This window comes from Lepidochelys kempii, chromosome 1 (assembly GCF_965140285.1).
Source record: "Lepidochelys kempii isolate rLepKem1 chromosome 1, rLepKem1.hap1, whole genome shotgun sequence".
Lineage (NCBI taxonomy): Eukaryota > Metazoa > Chordata > Testudines > Cheloniidae > Lepidochelys > Lepidochelys kempii.
Window position 1 is genome coordinate 169879167 of NC_136380.1, and position 14860 is coordinate 169894026.

The following is a 14860-nucleotide window of genomic DNA, read 5'->3' on the forward strand; positions in this document are numbered from 1 at the left end:
TCCTCTGCATGGGGGTTGTCCATAAATTATGTAACATATGTTTTGGTAATTTTCAAGGCCCACCCACCCCTTGTAACCCTGAAACAAACATCCATAATCAAGAAGTCATTCCCCCTATAAGTTCCATAATTTATGAACAGCCCCATCTGCTTTATTCATAGGAATTATAGCCTCTGTTTACAGATGAAATGTACAAGAATGATTCCAATATCCAGCCTGCTCACAAGAAAAGAGCAATGCAGCCAGACTAGCAGGAACCCACCGTGACTTAATTTTGTAGAACATTTGACAAGCGGTGTCTAGAAAAGCTTTAAATAGTACAAAGGTGAGCGAGTGTGTGAGTGAGTTTGGGGGTGGAGAGTAGCATGGGGTGGGGGAATCATAATGTGTAGGCAAGCAAGAAAAGAGGATTTTGCAGATGAGTTTTTCAAAACATTTGGGGAGTTGGAGAGGGATTCAGATAAAAGCTGCAGAGAACGAGTCCACACTAGCAGTCGCAAGATTGTATGGAAGGACATGGAGGAGGCAAGTGCCAGAGAAGAGGGATAGGAGTAGTAGAAAGAGAGAATAATTATGGTGTAAGATGGAACAAGTTCACAGAGTACTCTTCAGAAAGAATTAAAGTGCAGTTTTGAACTGAGTCCTGAACTGAATAAGACCTGAATGGAGTCCTCTGAGGACGAGTGATGTGGTTGTAGTTTTGCATTTGTATGTTCTGTGCTGGTGCCAGGAAAAGCTGGGACTTGGGAAGCCCATGGAGAGTTGATTTATAGCAAGAAAGGTGAAAGTATGGTTGAGAATTTTTAGCCAAGGTAGAGCTGATGCAATAGCAAATTCAGGTGGTATTGTATTGGTGATGGGCACATATGTAGATAAAGAATGATGGAAAAGTAAAGTTCAGAATCAAGGATGAGGGATATGATAGAGACAGATAGTAAATTCTTAAGTCCAGAAGTGAGTGAGAGAGAGAGAAGATGAAACTGTTGACCAGTGGTGGATTAACACACAGATCCTTGCCCAGAGGCCCTGGCCAATTTGGGGCCCCACAGAAAAATGGCGCTCCAAACCCCAGCAGAAGCCACAAGGTTGCAGGAGTGCCGGAAGCTCCCCAGAAGTGGGGAGTGCCCACGGCACCCAAACCATGTCACCTGGCCCCCCGCTCCACCTTGTTCCCCAAGGCCCCCACCCTCGTGCTACTACTTCCCCTGAGGCCGCTCTCGCCACTGTCCCCCACCCATGATTGCCCTTAAGGCAGTGGCCCCCTGCCCTCTCCCCACTCCAGTGCCCATGGGCTGAAGCCATAAGCCCAGGTGCTTCCTTCCCCTCCCCCGAGCTTCATCTGAAGCCCGGAGCCTTACCCCATGCAGCTGAAACCCAGAACTATGGAGTGCAATTCACTTCTTGCTGCCAGGACTGAGTGATCGCTTTCCCTGAGCTCATTCTGGGCCCTAGCGATAAGCCAATTGCATTGCAGCCACCGTGCCTCTGAGCCCTATGTCTACACTGCTATTTTCCGCTCCACAGCCCAAGGCCTGCGAGCCCCCAGGCAGTTGACCCATGGTCTGAGACTCATTGCCATGTGGGAGTTGGGAGGGAGGAGATTGCACACTGGGCTTGCTTCTTCCAGCATGAAGGGGACATCATGCGGAGAAGCCACCATGTCAATGGGAGGACAGAGAGAGAGCAAATCCCCCTCTGCCAGCGCCATCCAGCTGCCAGGGAAAGGCAGGGACAGAGAAAGCTAATTTGCAGCAAGGTGTCTAATTCAGACCATGCCCCTGCCAGAATGTTTCCATGCACAATGGGATTCAAAGGCTGCAACCTTGTGCCCAATTTAAAGAAGCAGCCCGTGTAACTAGCAGTATCCGCAGCAGCATGTTCTGTTAGTGCTCCTCTCCCGCCACAGGGGAATTTCTTCTTTGGGCTCTAGGAGCTCTGGAACCTGTGTAGAAGTGCCCCTGCCACCCCCAATTGGCACCAAACTATGCCCTCCCCGCTCCTCATCCTTCTCCTTGAAGCCCCGCCCCCTGGCCAGGCCAAAAGCTGGAGCCAGGTCATGGTAAGAGCTGCCCAGGAAGCCTGGGCTGCTGTGCGGTGTCCCAGAGCCTCCACCTGCCCTGGACAGGGGGCCAAGGTTCCCAAGGGCAGCCCCCCGCCCATGTCACTGTTCCCCCCAGAGCCCACCACCAGGGCAGATGGAGGGTCCGCACAGTGGCCCAGGTTCCCTGGGCAGCATTTACCACAGCCCAGCTCTGGGCTTCTGACCTGGCCAGGGAGTGGGGCAGGGCCCCGTGGCGAGAGGGTATGTGGGGAGGGTCCAACTGTTCTTTGTGTCCAGGGCTCCAATAAATCTTAATCCTTCTCTGCTGTTGAGTATGCTCCTTTTTCCCTAGAAAAGTATTTCTGACTTTTCAACATTTAGCTTCAGGTAGCAGAGATGGACCCATGGTTTTATTTGATCATTATAGGCATAGAGAGTGGACAGAGGGAGGAGTAATTAAATATGTCAACAGCACGTCCAGTTAAATATCTTCAGTTTAAATGGCAGTGAAGACTGAAAATGAGACGAAATTGTTCAAGGGAAAGCTGAGAAACTGAGCCTTATGGGACTCCATAGAGGAAGGGCCTTGTTGCAGAAAAATAACTATAAAAAGTTAGTTTATTGAGTAGGAGAGAGGAACCATGACTCACCTGCACAGGTTTTTAGAGGTTGCAGGAGCGTTGATTGTCCATAGCTGCACGGATGTGAAGGAAAATGGGTAGCTTTCTCCAACTACTGTCTAAATCTGATATTGCACTCACCACCGTGGCATCTGAGTGCTTTTGCCAGGAGAAGTTCATTAATCAGTTTCTTCTGCATAGTTAATGTGCAGCAAAGTGAAATCCAAATTGAAAACGGCTATGAGAATCATGTTGTGGGTTTGTCATTGTATGGTCACTCACCAGAGTATTTTGAAACTTGCCTACATTGATCTGTTTTTTAAAAAAAATCACTGTTTTCCTGCATAGTTACTACATAGTGAAATATGAGATTCCACACTTTTCCCCTCTAGTTAGAGTGAACAATAACATTGGAATCTTTTGGCAAATGCTGAGCTTTTCATGGTAAACATTGTACATCTGAGCCTTACCGTGAGGACCAGACAGATTTTGTGGGATCAGGAAGATAGTGTTATAACATATGTTGCACTTCAGGTGTTTAGAGTGTCATGGTAGGTACCAGTCTTGCAAGCAGGTGGATCTCTGTGTCCAAACCCTTTTGACTGCATTGGGGCTCTGTGCAGGGTCAGCCCATATGGCATAGCTTGCAGAATGGGGCATTAGTTACTTACCTAAAGCATCTAATTACAATTTTTATTTCTGGTTTGAGCAACATTGTCAATTTGATTACAGGGAAAGATTCTATTGGTTGAAAGTGGAAATAGTGCAAGTTTGCAGATGACACTAAACTGGGAGAAGTGGTAGATACGCTGGAGTGTAGGGATAGGATACAGAGAGACCTAGACAAATTAGAGGATTGCGCCAAAAGAAATCTGATGAGGTTCAACAGGACAAGTGAAGAATCCCATGCACTGCTACAGACTAGGGATCAAATGGCGAGGCAGCAGTTCTGTAGAAAAAGACCTAGGGGTTACAGTGGACGAGAAGCTGGATATGAGTCAACAGTATGCCCTTGTTGCCAGGAAGGCTAATGGCATTTTGGGCTGTATAAGTAGGACCATTGCCAGCAGATCGAGGGACGTGATCGTTCCCCTCTATTCGGCATTGGTGAGGCCTCATCTGGAATACAGTGTCCTGTTTTGGGCCCTACACTACAAGAAGGATGTGGAAAAATTGGAAAGAGTCCAACAGAGGGCAACAAAAATGATTAGGGGGCTGGAGCACATGATTTATGAGGAGAGACTGAGGGAACTGGGATTATTTAGTCTGCAGAAGAGAAGAATGAGGGGGGATTTGTAGCTGCTTTCAACTGCCTGAAAAGGGTTTCCAAAGAGGATGGAGCTAGACTGTTCTCAGTGGTAGCAGCTGACAGAACAAGGAGTAATGGTTTCAAGTTGCAGTGCGGGAGGTTTAGGTCGGATATTAGGAAAAACGTTTTCAGGAGGAGGGTGCTGAAGCACTGGAATGGGTTACCTAGGGAGGTGATGGAATCTCCTTCCTTAGAGGTTTTTAAGGTCAGGCTTGATAAAGCCGTGGCTGGGATGATTTAGTTGGGGATTGGTCCTGCTTTGAGCAGGGGGTTGGACTAGATGACCTCCTGAGGTCCCTTCCAACCCTGATATTCTATGAAATCAAATCTATACTGTGATATTAAAAATTATTTCTATAATATCCTGCAATGATCATGTATATTTGTGTTGAGTTTGAACATTTAGCAGCCCAAGAAGCATCTATGACTGAAGAGCAAATATTTGCATATTTGGTCTTTTTTATGAGACCATCTGAAAAAGATGTTAGGATTCAAGCCCAGAATATTGGTAATGGGATGTGGAGCCTTTCCTCTCTAGGTTACCTGGTAGAATCCAGCACAGGTCAGTCATGGCAGAAAGCTGGCTGGTTGTTACATGACCTAAATGGAATGAGTTGGCTCTAGTCCATTTCCCAGTTAGCAGGTGTCCACATAACAGAACAGCCACCCACACAATTGTTGACCATGTCCATGGTCTTTGAAGGGAGGCCATGGATTAAATGGGGCTGGTGACTACCCTCCACCCTCAAATTTGTCCAGTTAGATCAGGTTTGCGCCTTATTGATGGGAAAGAGAGGAGAAGTTTTTCCTATTACTGTCTGTGCTCTGTCTGTTCTGCTGATAAAAGACTTGTAGTTCTAGAATGGTCGACCCAACAATTTTTGCACAGTGCTTAAAAAGAGAGAGAGAGCAGAATCGGTGTGGATCTAAAATAAATTGATTGATAAATCCAATCCATTAGGAAAATAATTCTTTTTTTTATTTATTTATTTAAATCTGGAGATATAATGGACACATGCTTTCTTGGGTTTCTATTTATAACCTGGTTTTAGTTCAATGAAGACGGCAAATTCCCATTTGGGAATTCTGAGAAGGCTTTTTTTTGGTGGGGAGGGAGAAAGGAAAGAGGGAGAAAATCCAATCTGTTATTCCATAATGCAGATTTGATGCTTGAAGGTTTTTTTTAAAAAGAGGAATAATTTCAGAATTGAGATTTTATAAGGGTCAGTTGTGCATTCTTTTTTTTTTTTCCTGTGTGTAAATTCACTGCTCATGAAAGTTGTGCAATTGACAGCCCTAGAGTCTAAAGTCTGCTTTTGTTATCCACAGTTGGATGACCAGATTTTCAGACTTGGACACCCAGTTCTTCCCTCCCCATCCCTCTCTTGCAATCTACTCCCATTTTGTTCCTTCCTCTCTAACCATCACCTTCCTATTTCCCTCTTGTTCTCTTTGCTATACTCATGCATGCTCACTTATTTACTCTGTCCTTCATTCTCATCCAAGCACAGGTTTTTGTTTTTTCCCCAGTGTTCTGTAAAAATTCATCTGGGTAGGATTTGTGCAGGTGCCAAAATAGACTGTTCAACATCCATTTGGCTCATTGTTTAATCACAGTGAGTTTAATTCCATATCAACCTGCTTCGATGTTCAGGGGTGGGCTGGGTCAGAAGGATATGAGGATTCACTGGGAAGCCAGGATGGCAACGTATGGCAGCTCTTGAGATGGGGCAAGTCTGAATGGAGAGAAGACCACAAGGACAAAACTGACAGAGCTTCTGTGGGACTTGCAGAGGTGCAGAGCTACCCTCTCCATAGAGCAAGGCTAGCATTCCCTATGCACACACACACACACACACTACTCTGCTGATGTCCCTTAGGTTGTCATCTCATATGAAGGCTATGTTCATCCAATCCTTAGCCTTTCTGTATATCATTGGTCTGCCAAGTGTACTGAGTTTTGTCAAAAAGATTTTTGTCTCCTGGGAATGGACTAAGACTGCAAAACTCATGGTTTCATTCACCACTGAACTACACTGGAATTGACCCATTAACCTAAAGGCTAAAGGTTTTAAATATCAATCACCAATTCTCTTAGCCTTCCAGAGCACATGCCCCCTCCATATTGATCATTATTAAGGAGGTTCAATACAAAATACACACATTGTACAATGTAAATTTAAGTACTTAAACTTCCACTACATTAGTATCCATTGTGACTTCAGAGGAGCCATTAGGATCTGTCAAATAAGTAATTCAGATCAAATGACCTTGGTGTGAATATCCATTGTCAAAATAGACCAGAGGTAGCCTATTCTGAAGGAACCATTTCTATATTTTCCTCATACCATAAATTCACCAGTTATAGGATTTGGTTTACTGATTTTAAATTTTATTTGTTTAAGCTGTCCTTAAAACTACAACAGAAACACGAATTTAATATAGGTCCAATTGTTAACGTTATTCAGAAAGGATATAACTCTTCAAAGGCAAAGAACTTCAGATTTGGGGCTTTTGCCTCTCCCTTAGGTTTAACTTATTTTACCAAAGATGGAATACAATATAACATTCTGTTATCAGGCCTCTACAGTACCAGCATTTGTAATTTGGTGAGTTCAGAATATCATTAAATCCTTAGGTCTGTATTTCATTTGTTCTTGATTTTAAGCCAAATATGTATGACATATATATTGTACAACCATATTATTATTGTTGCTAATTGTCCTTTTTTTTAAAATAGGTTTTGAGAAATTTTAATGCATTGCATATCTCCTTTGTTCAAAAATGTAAGGGAGTCACGGTCACATTAACATATGTTTCCTTGCTCACTGAAAACCAGTTCTCTGACATTTATTTCTTAAGTAAAATGTAGGTATCAGCTGTCAAATGTTATTTCTTAGGAAAAATATCCACTGATATTTACCTCCAGTGGCGTTGACCGGTCTTACCGAGGCTGAATATTAGCATTAGCAAAAGAATAATCCATTTTCAATTAAACTGAAGGGGTCCCACCAGTTAATCTTAAAGAACGTTGCTTGCGGTGAAGATTTGCTTAATGCAGACTCTCTTTCAAACTACTGGATAACTTAACATTTTCAGAAGAGCCTGAGAGACTTAGAATGTCCTAAGTCCCATTTCAGAATTGGCATAACAACAATTTAGGAGTACTCAGCAATACACATCAGTATCATTTCTCTGGTGGGCCCCATCAATTTCTAAAGAATTTAACATATTTGAAAAGGAAAAAAATCTAGCTCCTGGGCTGGGCTGTGTTGCTAAGGCTGCCAAAACAATGGAACTTGCCCAGCTATTCCATTCATTTCAGTTGCATAAATTCTGAAGCCTAATGATGACCATTTTGATTGTCAACATTAAGTGTTCAATTGCTGACATTTTAGAAGAAACTTCCTGTCACTATGGGATTTTGGGTGGAGCATGAATTGAATAACATCCCCCCAATATATGTTGAAAACAGTAAAACTACTCAACTTGCTAAATCGATATCAATTTAAGCAGTAATTGTATTTCGTAAGTGGTATGTGTTTTGGCTTTAAACTGTAATTTGAAGCAGGGAAAATTAAAATTAGTATCATCCATTTTATTTAGGGCCATATCAAATTCACGGTCCATTTTGGTCAATTTCATGGTCACCGGATTTTAAAAATCATAAATTTCATTATTTCAGCTATTTAAATCTGAAATTTCATGGTGTTGTGATTGTAAGGAGTTTGGGATGGGGGAGAGTCACAAAGTTATTGTAGGGGGCGTTGCAGTATTTCTACCCTTACTTCTGCGCTGCTGCTGGTGACGTCGCTGCCTTCAGAGCTCAGCAGCTGGAGAGCAGTGGCTGCTGGTCAGGAGCCCACCTCTGAAGGCAGAGCCACCGGCGGCAGCAGCAGTGCAGGAGTAAGGGTAGCATGGTATGGTATTGCCACACTTACTTCTTACACTCCTGCTGGTGGGGCGCTGCCTTCAGAGCCAGGTGCCCAGCCAGTAGCTGCCACACTCCAGCTGACCAGCTCTGAAGTCAGCACAGAAGTAAGAGTGGCCATACCCATGACACCCCTAAAAGAACCTTGTGTTCCCCCTGCAACTCCAGTTTGGGTCAGGACCTCCAATTTGAGAAACGCTGGCCTCTCCCATGAAATCTGTATAGTATAGGGTAAAAGCACACAAAAGACCAGATTTCACGTGAATTTGGTAGGGCCCTAATTTTATTTTAAGGAACATCCGTTGAATAATTAAAATACAGTATCAAACAAAGTATTTTCTTTTCAAATTGACTGTGCTATTATGCACAAGATGTGGATAGTCTAACATGTATGTCTTAAGCTGTTACTCTTTGCATAGGCTAATTTCACATTGACTTCAAATCTGGCATCAAACCATTAGTGTCTGTTGACAAAAGCATATTTCTTAAAACACTTTGAATTTGTGCTCCTCAGTGAAACTTCAAGAAAATTGGGTTACCTCACATCACAATGCTATGTACTATCTGGTTTAATATGTCTTCAAATATAATACACATTGTAATCTGCCCCTTTCAAGAATAGATGCTGAAAGTCTGTAAAACCATAATTTCCTGTTCTCAGTAAATTTCTTGATCAGTTTGCTGTTTGTTTTGGATCTTGACATCCCTCTAATTAACGGGAAGTAAAATGTTTTGACAGCTAAATGTCCATGTCAACATCCAGAGTATATTTAGCAGTAAGGAATTGAAATATTTTGCTGCATATGTGTAAGCAGAATGGGAAAAATATACGTAATTTTTAATTAAAGAACTAAATGGCTCTTTCCATCTTATTTATCAGATGAGCGCTCCAGACAGATGGAGGTCGGGTAACAGGCTTGAGGGCAGAAAACAAGCAAATGAGCAAGAACACATTCATCTGCCCTGGATGGCATTGACCTTTCATTGTTCTTGAGTTTTATAGGGTAATTGGCAGGACTATAGCTATATAAAAGCAGCAGAGCTTGCAAGTTGTTCCATCCAAGAAGTGCCTTTCTGACCGTACAGAATGGGATGGGAAAGATTCATTACAGTAAGCCAGCTGCAGCCTTAACTCACCATAGCATTCCCTAGGGCATAATTTAAGGTGTAGAAGCCTAGCGCTAAAATTTTAAATCCCCAAAACCTAATATTTGATAGAAGTTAATCTAAGCTTGACATTGCAGCTCTGTGCTCCCCCTTGTGAGTGTGAAGTCTTCAATTTGAATGAATAAAACACACAAGTGAATTTATTACAAATGTTTATTAAACCAGTCCCCAGGTATAATCTACCAAGGGCGATTTTATTATCTAGGCACTCACTCTATTCTTAACAGAGGGATCGAACTAGCTCGGGGGGTTAGCTTAAGAAAAGTCTTCTGAGGCAGTTCCCTCTCCTGTGTGGATTGCCTGCTGCTGCTGACTTCTGTTTCTCTGGCACAGGAAAGAGACAGGACACATATCTTGATGAATTTGATGCCAGTTTTAGCAAGATGAGACTCAGGGACAATCACAGGAATGAAGGTCTCTTTTGTAATTATTTGAGATTTGTCCTCCAATGAATCTTATCTATACATTTATTTTTATGTATATTACCTTCTGTGGCTGTTTAGTCACAGCTGACTTATTGAGTATAAGTAATCAGCATACATGGGACAAGCCACTTAAAACTATGATAATGTAAGTTGGGTTTATGGCTTGTCCTTGGTCCATATATGGAATGAGCATAGAGTATGAAACTTCACTTTAAAATGGATTTGGATTTTTTTACTTTAGAATGCATAATGGATGGATTAGTATTCACAATAGCAACAATACAAAGACCTGAACATGCATAAGGTTATGGCAAGAGTTTGATAAGATGGTAGATTCAGATGTTAGTGATTTTTAACAACATCCCTTACAACTTATAGGAATTGACTTTGGCCAAGTTTCATGGCTGGAACAAATAGAAGCTTCTCAGATGCTGATCAGTAATTTCGTTTGCCTGGGAATTTTCTACAAATAAGAATTTATTTTTCTGTATTAGAGATCAAAGATATTTTTGTAGGGGCTTGCCCCTCCTTTATCACTTTGGCAGGAGGTAAATGCTTGAAGTACTTCCGCATCCTTCACTTCTTAGTAGTAATCTCAAGGTATTTAACACAAGTGAGGAAGGATTTTGTATTTTACCATTTTTTCCCTAAACTGGGGCAATTTTTCTTTCCTTAATTCCCTTCCCAGTATAGTCACTATGTAACACTTTTTATTATTATTATTATGATTTATTATTTGTATTACTTTAGTGCCTAGGAGCCCTGGTCATGGCCAGAGCCTGTGGCGCAGAGGCCCATTGGGGCTAACTGGCAAAGGGTTCATTGTTCTCTATAAGCAACTCTGTCTCAGACCTGACAAACTCACTGCACCTAATACACTGTTTTCATTATATTTATCCATAAAGGGTAGCTAGTGAGGTCTCTATTGAAAGCTTGTAACCTGTGAGTGCTCATAATCATTGCGAGATGTATGTACTGGTAGTATTTAAGGATTAATGTAACTACTGAGAATTATGCCTTTATGGTCTTGGAGTAAAAGTTAGTCACCAGGTAACCATGTGTCTTGGTCATGACCCATTCAAGTGGGATGGAGTGGTCACCCCACCTTGACTGGCTGATTATCTAATGTATTGTTCAATTGCCTACCCTTGCCCCATCCCAGAAGTAGGATTACTATGTGGCTGGTATTTGACAGGCCTGGTCGGTATTTTTATGGATTTTCCAGTTGCCAGAAAAATAATTTAATCTGTCGGGATTTTTTTTTATGTGGATCTAAAGATTTGCATTATCATCACAATACACGGGGATGTCTAATGTTAAAAGTTTCTTCGTCCAGCTAAAGATGCTGCAGTGTTCCCACTTCTGCAGTTTAAGTAAGAAGATTGATAACATCATTTTATCTGTTCTCTCTCTCGATACTGTATGAATAGCTGTTGAAGGGTGCAGGTGTTGCGGAGTTGCATTGTGGTTGGGGGTAAGGGTTGTGGTGGGCTTGCCTTGTGAGGGGGAGTGCCTGGTTTTTTGCATTTCAAAGGCGGTAACTCTACCCAGAACAGTCAGTGAAAAACCATCAGAGACAATTGTAAATAATCAAAACCACATGCAGGTAAAAAGGAACACCATAACAGACAGAGATCACCTTGTCTGTGAATAAAGGCAAAAGACTGATTCAGTATATGACAGGGCAGACAAAGACACTCTGCATCCATTCACTGAGGAGCAATCTTGTTGAGCAGGAGTGTTTTCCATGAAAGATTGGATCCTGGTTCCTGTGAAGCCTGCAACAGACTGACCTGTGCTGGGGGGAAAACTACTTTATTAGATAGGAAAGGTAACTATTAATAAGTGTAGGCCTTAGTTAATGTTTTGTAATTTTGTTCTAAATTGTAACCATTTGCTTCCATCATGCTCTCTTGTTTCAAAATAAGATTTATTTAAGTTTTATTATAAGTGCTCACAAGTGCTGTGCATTACACAGGAGCAGTGATTTAAGATAAAACTGTTAAAATGGGGTACATGGCACTGGGAGCAGATAGAGTTGCCAGGTGTCCGGTTTTCAACTGGAATGCCCTGTCAAAAAGGGACCCCGGCGGCTCTGGTCAGCAGCACTGACAGGGCCATTATAAGTCCAGTCGGCGGGGCTAAGGCAGATTCCCTGCCTGCCCGGCTCTGCGCAGTTCCCAGAAGAGGGACATGCTGGCTGCTTCCAGGAGCCACCTGAGGTAAGCGCCTCCTGGAGCCCACACCCCTGCCTCATCCTTGAACCCCCTCCCAGAACCCACACCCCAACCCCCTACCCCAGCCCTGAACCCCCTCCCAGAGCCCACACCCTGCACCCCAGCCCTGAGCCCCCTCCTGGACCCTGCATCCTGAACCCCCTCCCGGAGCCCACACCCTGGACCCCAACCCCCTGCCCCAGCCTGGTGAAAATGAGTGATTGAGGGTGGGGGAGAATTAACAACGGAGGGAAGAGGGATAGAGGAGGCTGGGCCTGGGGAAGGGATGGTGTGGGTGGGTGAGGCCTCGGGGAAAGGTGGGGCAAGTGCATTCAGTTTTGTGCAATTAGAAAATTGGCAACCTTGGGAGCAGAGGATCTGTAATTTCTGTAAGTAGCCTTGTCAGGGGCTGGATATCACAGGGGAATACTTCAAGGGGACTTGGGAACTGGGGTACATTTTTTTTAACCTGCAAGGCAAAGACAGGGCTGGCATAACCCACAAGAGGGCTTGTGGCTGAAAAGCTGTAGCTATTAGGGACCTAACACCCAGTCACCACATGCAAGACCCCCTCTTGTTAAAAGCAGGGGGTAACAAAGTGACTTTCAATCCAGAGTACCCCATAAACCATCACAGGACCCCATTGTACTGAGACAGTATTGCTCAGCATGAACCACAAGGAGTCGGGTGGCACCTGTCTTTAAGGTGCCACTAGACTCCTTGTTGTTTTTGTGGATACAGACTAACATGGCTACGCCCTGATACTTGTTCAGCAGCCTAAATGTTGTCAAGGTTATTTTATGCATCATGTCAAAGGAGAGTTTTTTGAGGAGGGATTTGAAAGTGGATAATGAGGTAGCTTTGCAGATGTTCATAGGGAGCTCCTCCCAAACATGAGGGGCAACTTGGGAGAAAGCACGAAGGGGCTTCTTTGAAAATGTAACACATGGGTGATGGAGGCTGGTATCATAAGGTGGGAGACAACATTTCAGTAATGTCTGAGAGGTAGTAGGTAGGATGGACATAGCCGATGAACAGCCTTGAAAGTGAGGACAAGCAGCTTATGTTTGATGTGATAGAGAATGGGGAGTGAGTGAAGGGATGGAAAGAGAGGAGTGACGTGGTCAAAGCAACTGTTTAAGAAAGTGATCTTTGCAACAGCATTCTGAATGGATAGGAGTAAGATAAAATTGCATTTGTCAAAGCCCTAGAAAAGAATATTGCAGTAATCAAGGTGCAAGATGATGAGAGCCCGAATGACGATTTTAGCTGTGTTGTGTGGATGAATAGGAAAGGTTGCATCTTAGAGATATTACATGGAAAGTTAGCTTTGTGCTAACTAGAAGAGAGTATCAATGCCAGTACAGGCACTGGGTGGTGAACAGTGTAAGAAAGGTAAACTTCCTTCCCCAAAAATGGCTTTTCTCAGAATTATAGTAAACTTTCTCTCAAATGTATTTTCTTTGGATGTTCTACCTTGCTGTGATGTACAGCAGTAGTATGTAACTGTTACATTTCAAAGGCTGATAGGCTGAGAATTATGTAACAGTAAGTTTGAAAGCTTTACACAGTAAGTTTGAAAGCAAATATAATTTCCAAAACATTAAATATGAAGTAATTTTTCATCCCTGTACCGTTAATGTTTTTGTCCGAATCTATAGAAATTCGTAGATTAAGATGTGTAATTAAGCTGTAGATTACTTAATTGAATAAATATGAGAGAATCAGTATACAGACTTTTGTGACAAGACATCTGAGCCCGGACAGGAGGTAAGGAAATAAAAACAGGAGAAGAAAAACGACGGTTAATAGAAAGGCCTTCCAGGGAGCAATGGATGTGTAACTCCATTAAACTGTACTTGTAAGTCATTGTAGTTAAACTCATGAATGTCCTAAAACAAAACCCATGAAAAGCATATATTTGAAAAAGGGAGAGAGGTGGGATATTCCAGTCACAAAGGCCTCACTTCTTTTTTGTAATGTGGAAATTATGACAATTGTGTGCCATTCTAACGTTTTTTCGGATGTGTTTGCCTAATTCAGTGACATTTTGTTGTTTCCTTAGAAGTACAGCAACATTTTGAAGTTGAAGAGGAACTAAAAGTTTGGTCTCATAATGGGACCTAGCCATGACTCCTTTTAATGTGTAATTTATGAATCCCCATGCATATGATCAGTTCTAATGCAAGTGACACTTTTTCTGAAAATCTGGCCTCGAGACACAATGGCTATTTTTCCGATAGAAAATACATTAGCCTGGGTGTCCTAGCCTAGTTTTAATTTGGGTGATTCCTGTGTCCCTTAAATTCCATCTCAATATGGCAGCCCACTGGATTGAGTATTGGAAATTTGTTGTGATCTTTTGTGATAATGCCATACGCGGATATTGATCATGAGATCTGCTATTACAGGAATAGTACATAGCCCTGAACTCAGGTTTCAACAGATGTTGTTTGAGTTCTTCAATAAACACACTTTAAAAGGAGATGTTCTCTAGCTCCAGAAGTCGGATCTGTAATTCTCCAAAGTTTGGCATGGCTTTGGAGCAGTGCCGCAGTTCAGGCCCAACCAGTGTTTAAGTCTGCCGATGGTTATGGAGCTTTGAACTTATGGCCTGAAGCTCCCAGAGTGAGACAGTGGGTTCCAGGGCCCAACCAGAATCCAGGGCAGTTGGGAGGGATGTGATTTTTTTTTTTTTTTTTTTTTTTTTTAGTATTTTGAAAAAGCATTTGCAGATTAAAAATAAAATGTTACTTATGCTTAAATCCAAATACAGAATACTTAAAATACATAAGTACAAAAAAAATACATAGGTATGCACTTAAGTACATGGGAACACTGTCTCTCACACACATGTATAGCAACTCTCCCATCCACAAGATGACTGTATTTCATTGGAGCGGTATATAATTTGTGAATAGTAGTGTATATATACATAATATAATATTCAGTGAATGAATAGATTACTTCTGAAATGCAATATATTTAACTATATCATCAGTGTAAGATTTAGGTCAAAGCTTTTTAGTCGCTGACTAAACAAATTCAGATACTTACAGCATTTAACATAAGCTTTCATTAATTCATCCTTTCCCACATCCTCCACTAAGTTTATTTATGGAATGTCTTGGGAAGATGAGTTGTCAATATT

At 42.3% G+C, this 14860-nt stretch overlaps 1 protein-coding gene across 4 annotated transcripts in view; it reads left to right on the forward strand.

The window, feature by feature from the left end:
• Positions 1 to 14860, forward strand: part of APP (amyloid beta precursor protein) — a 295526-nt gene that overhangs the window by 173500 nt on the left and 107166 nt on the right. The gene's annotated exons all lie outside the window — the stretch shown is intronic.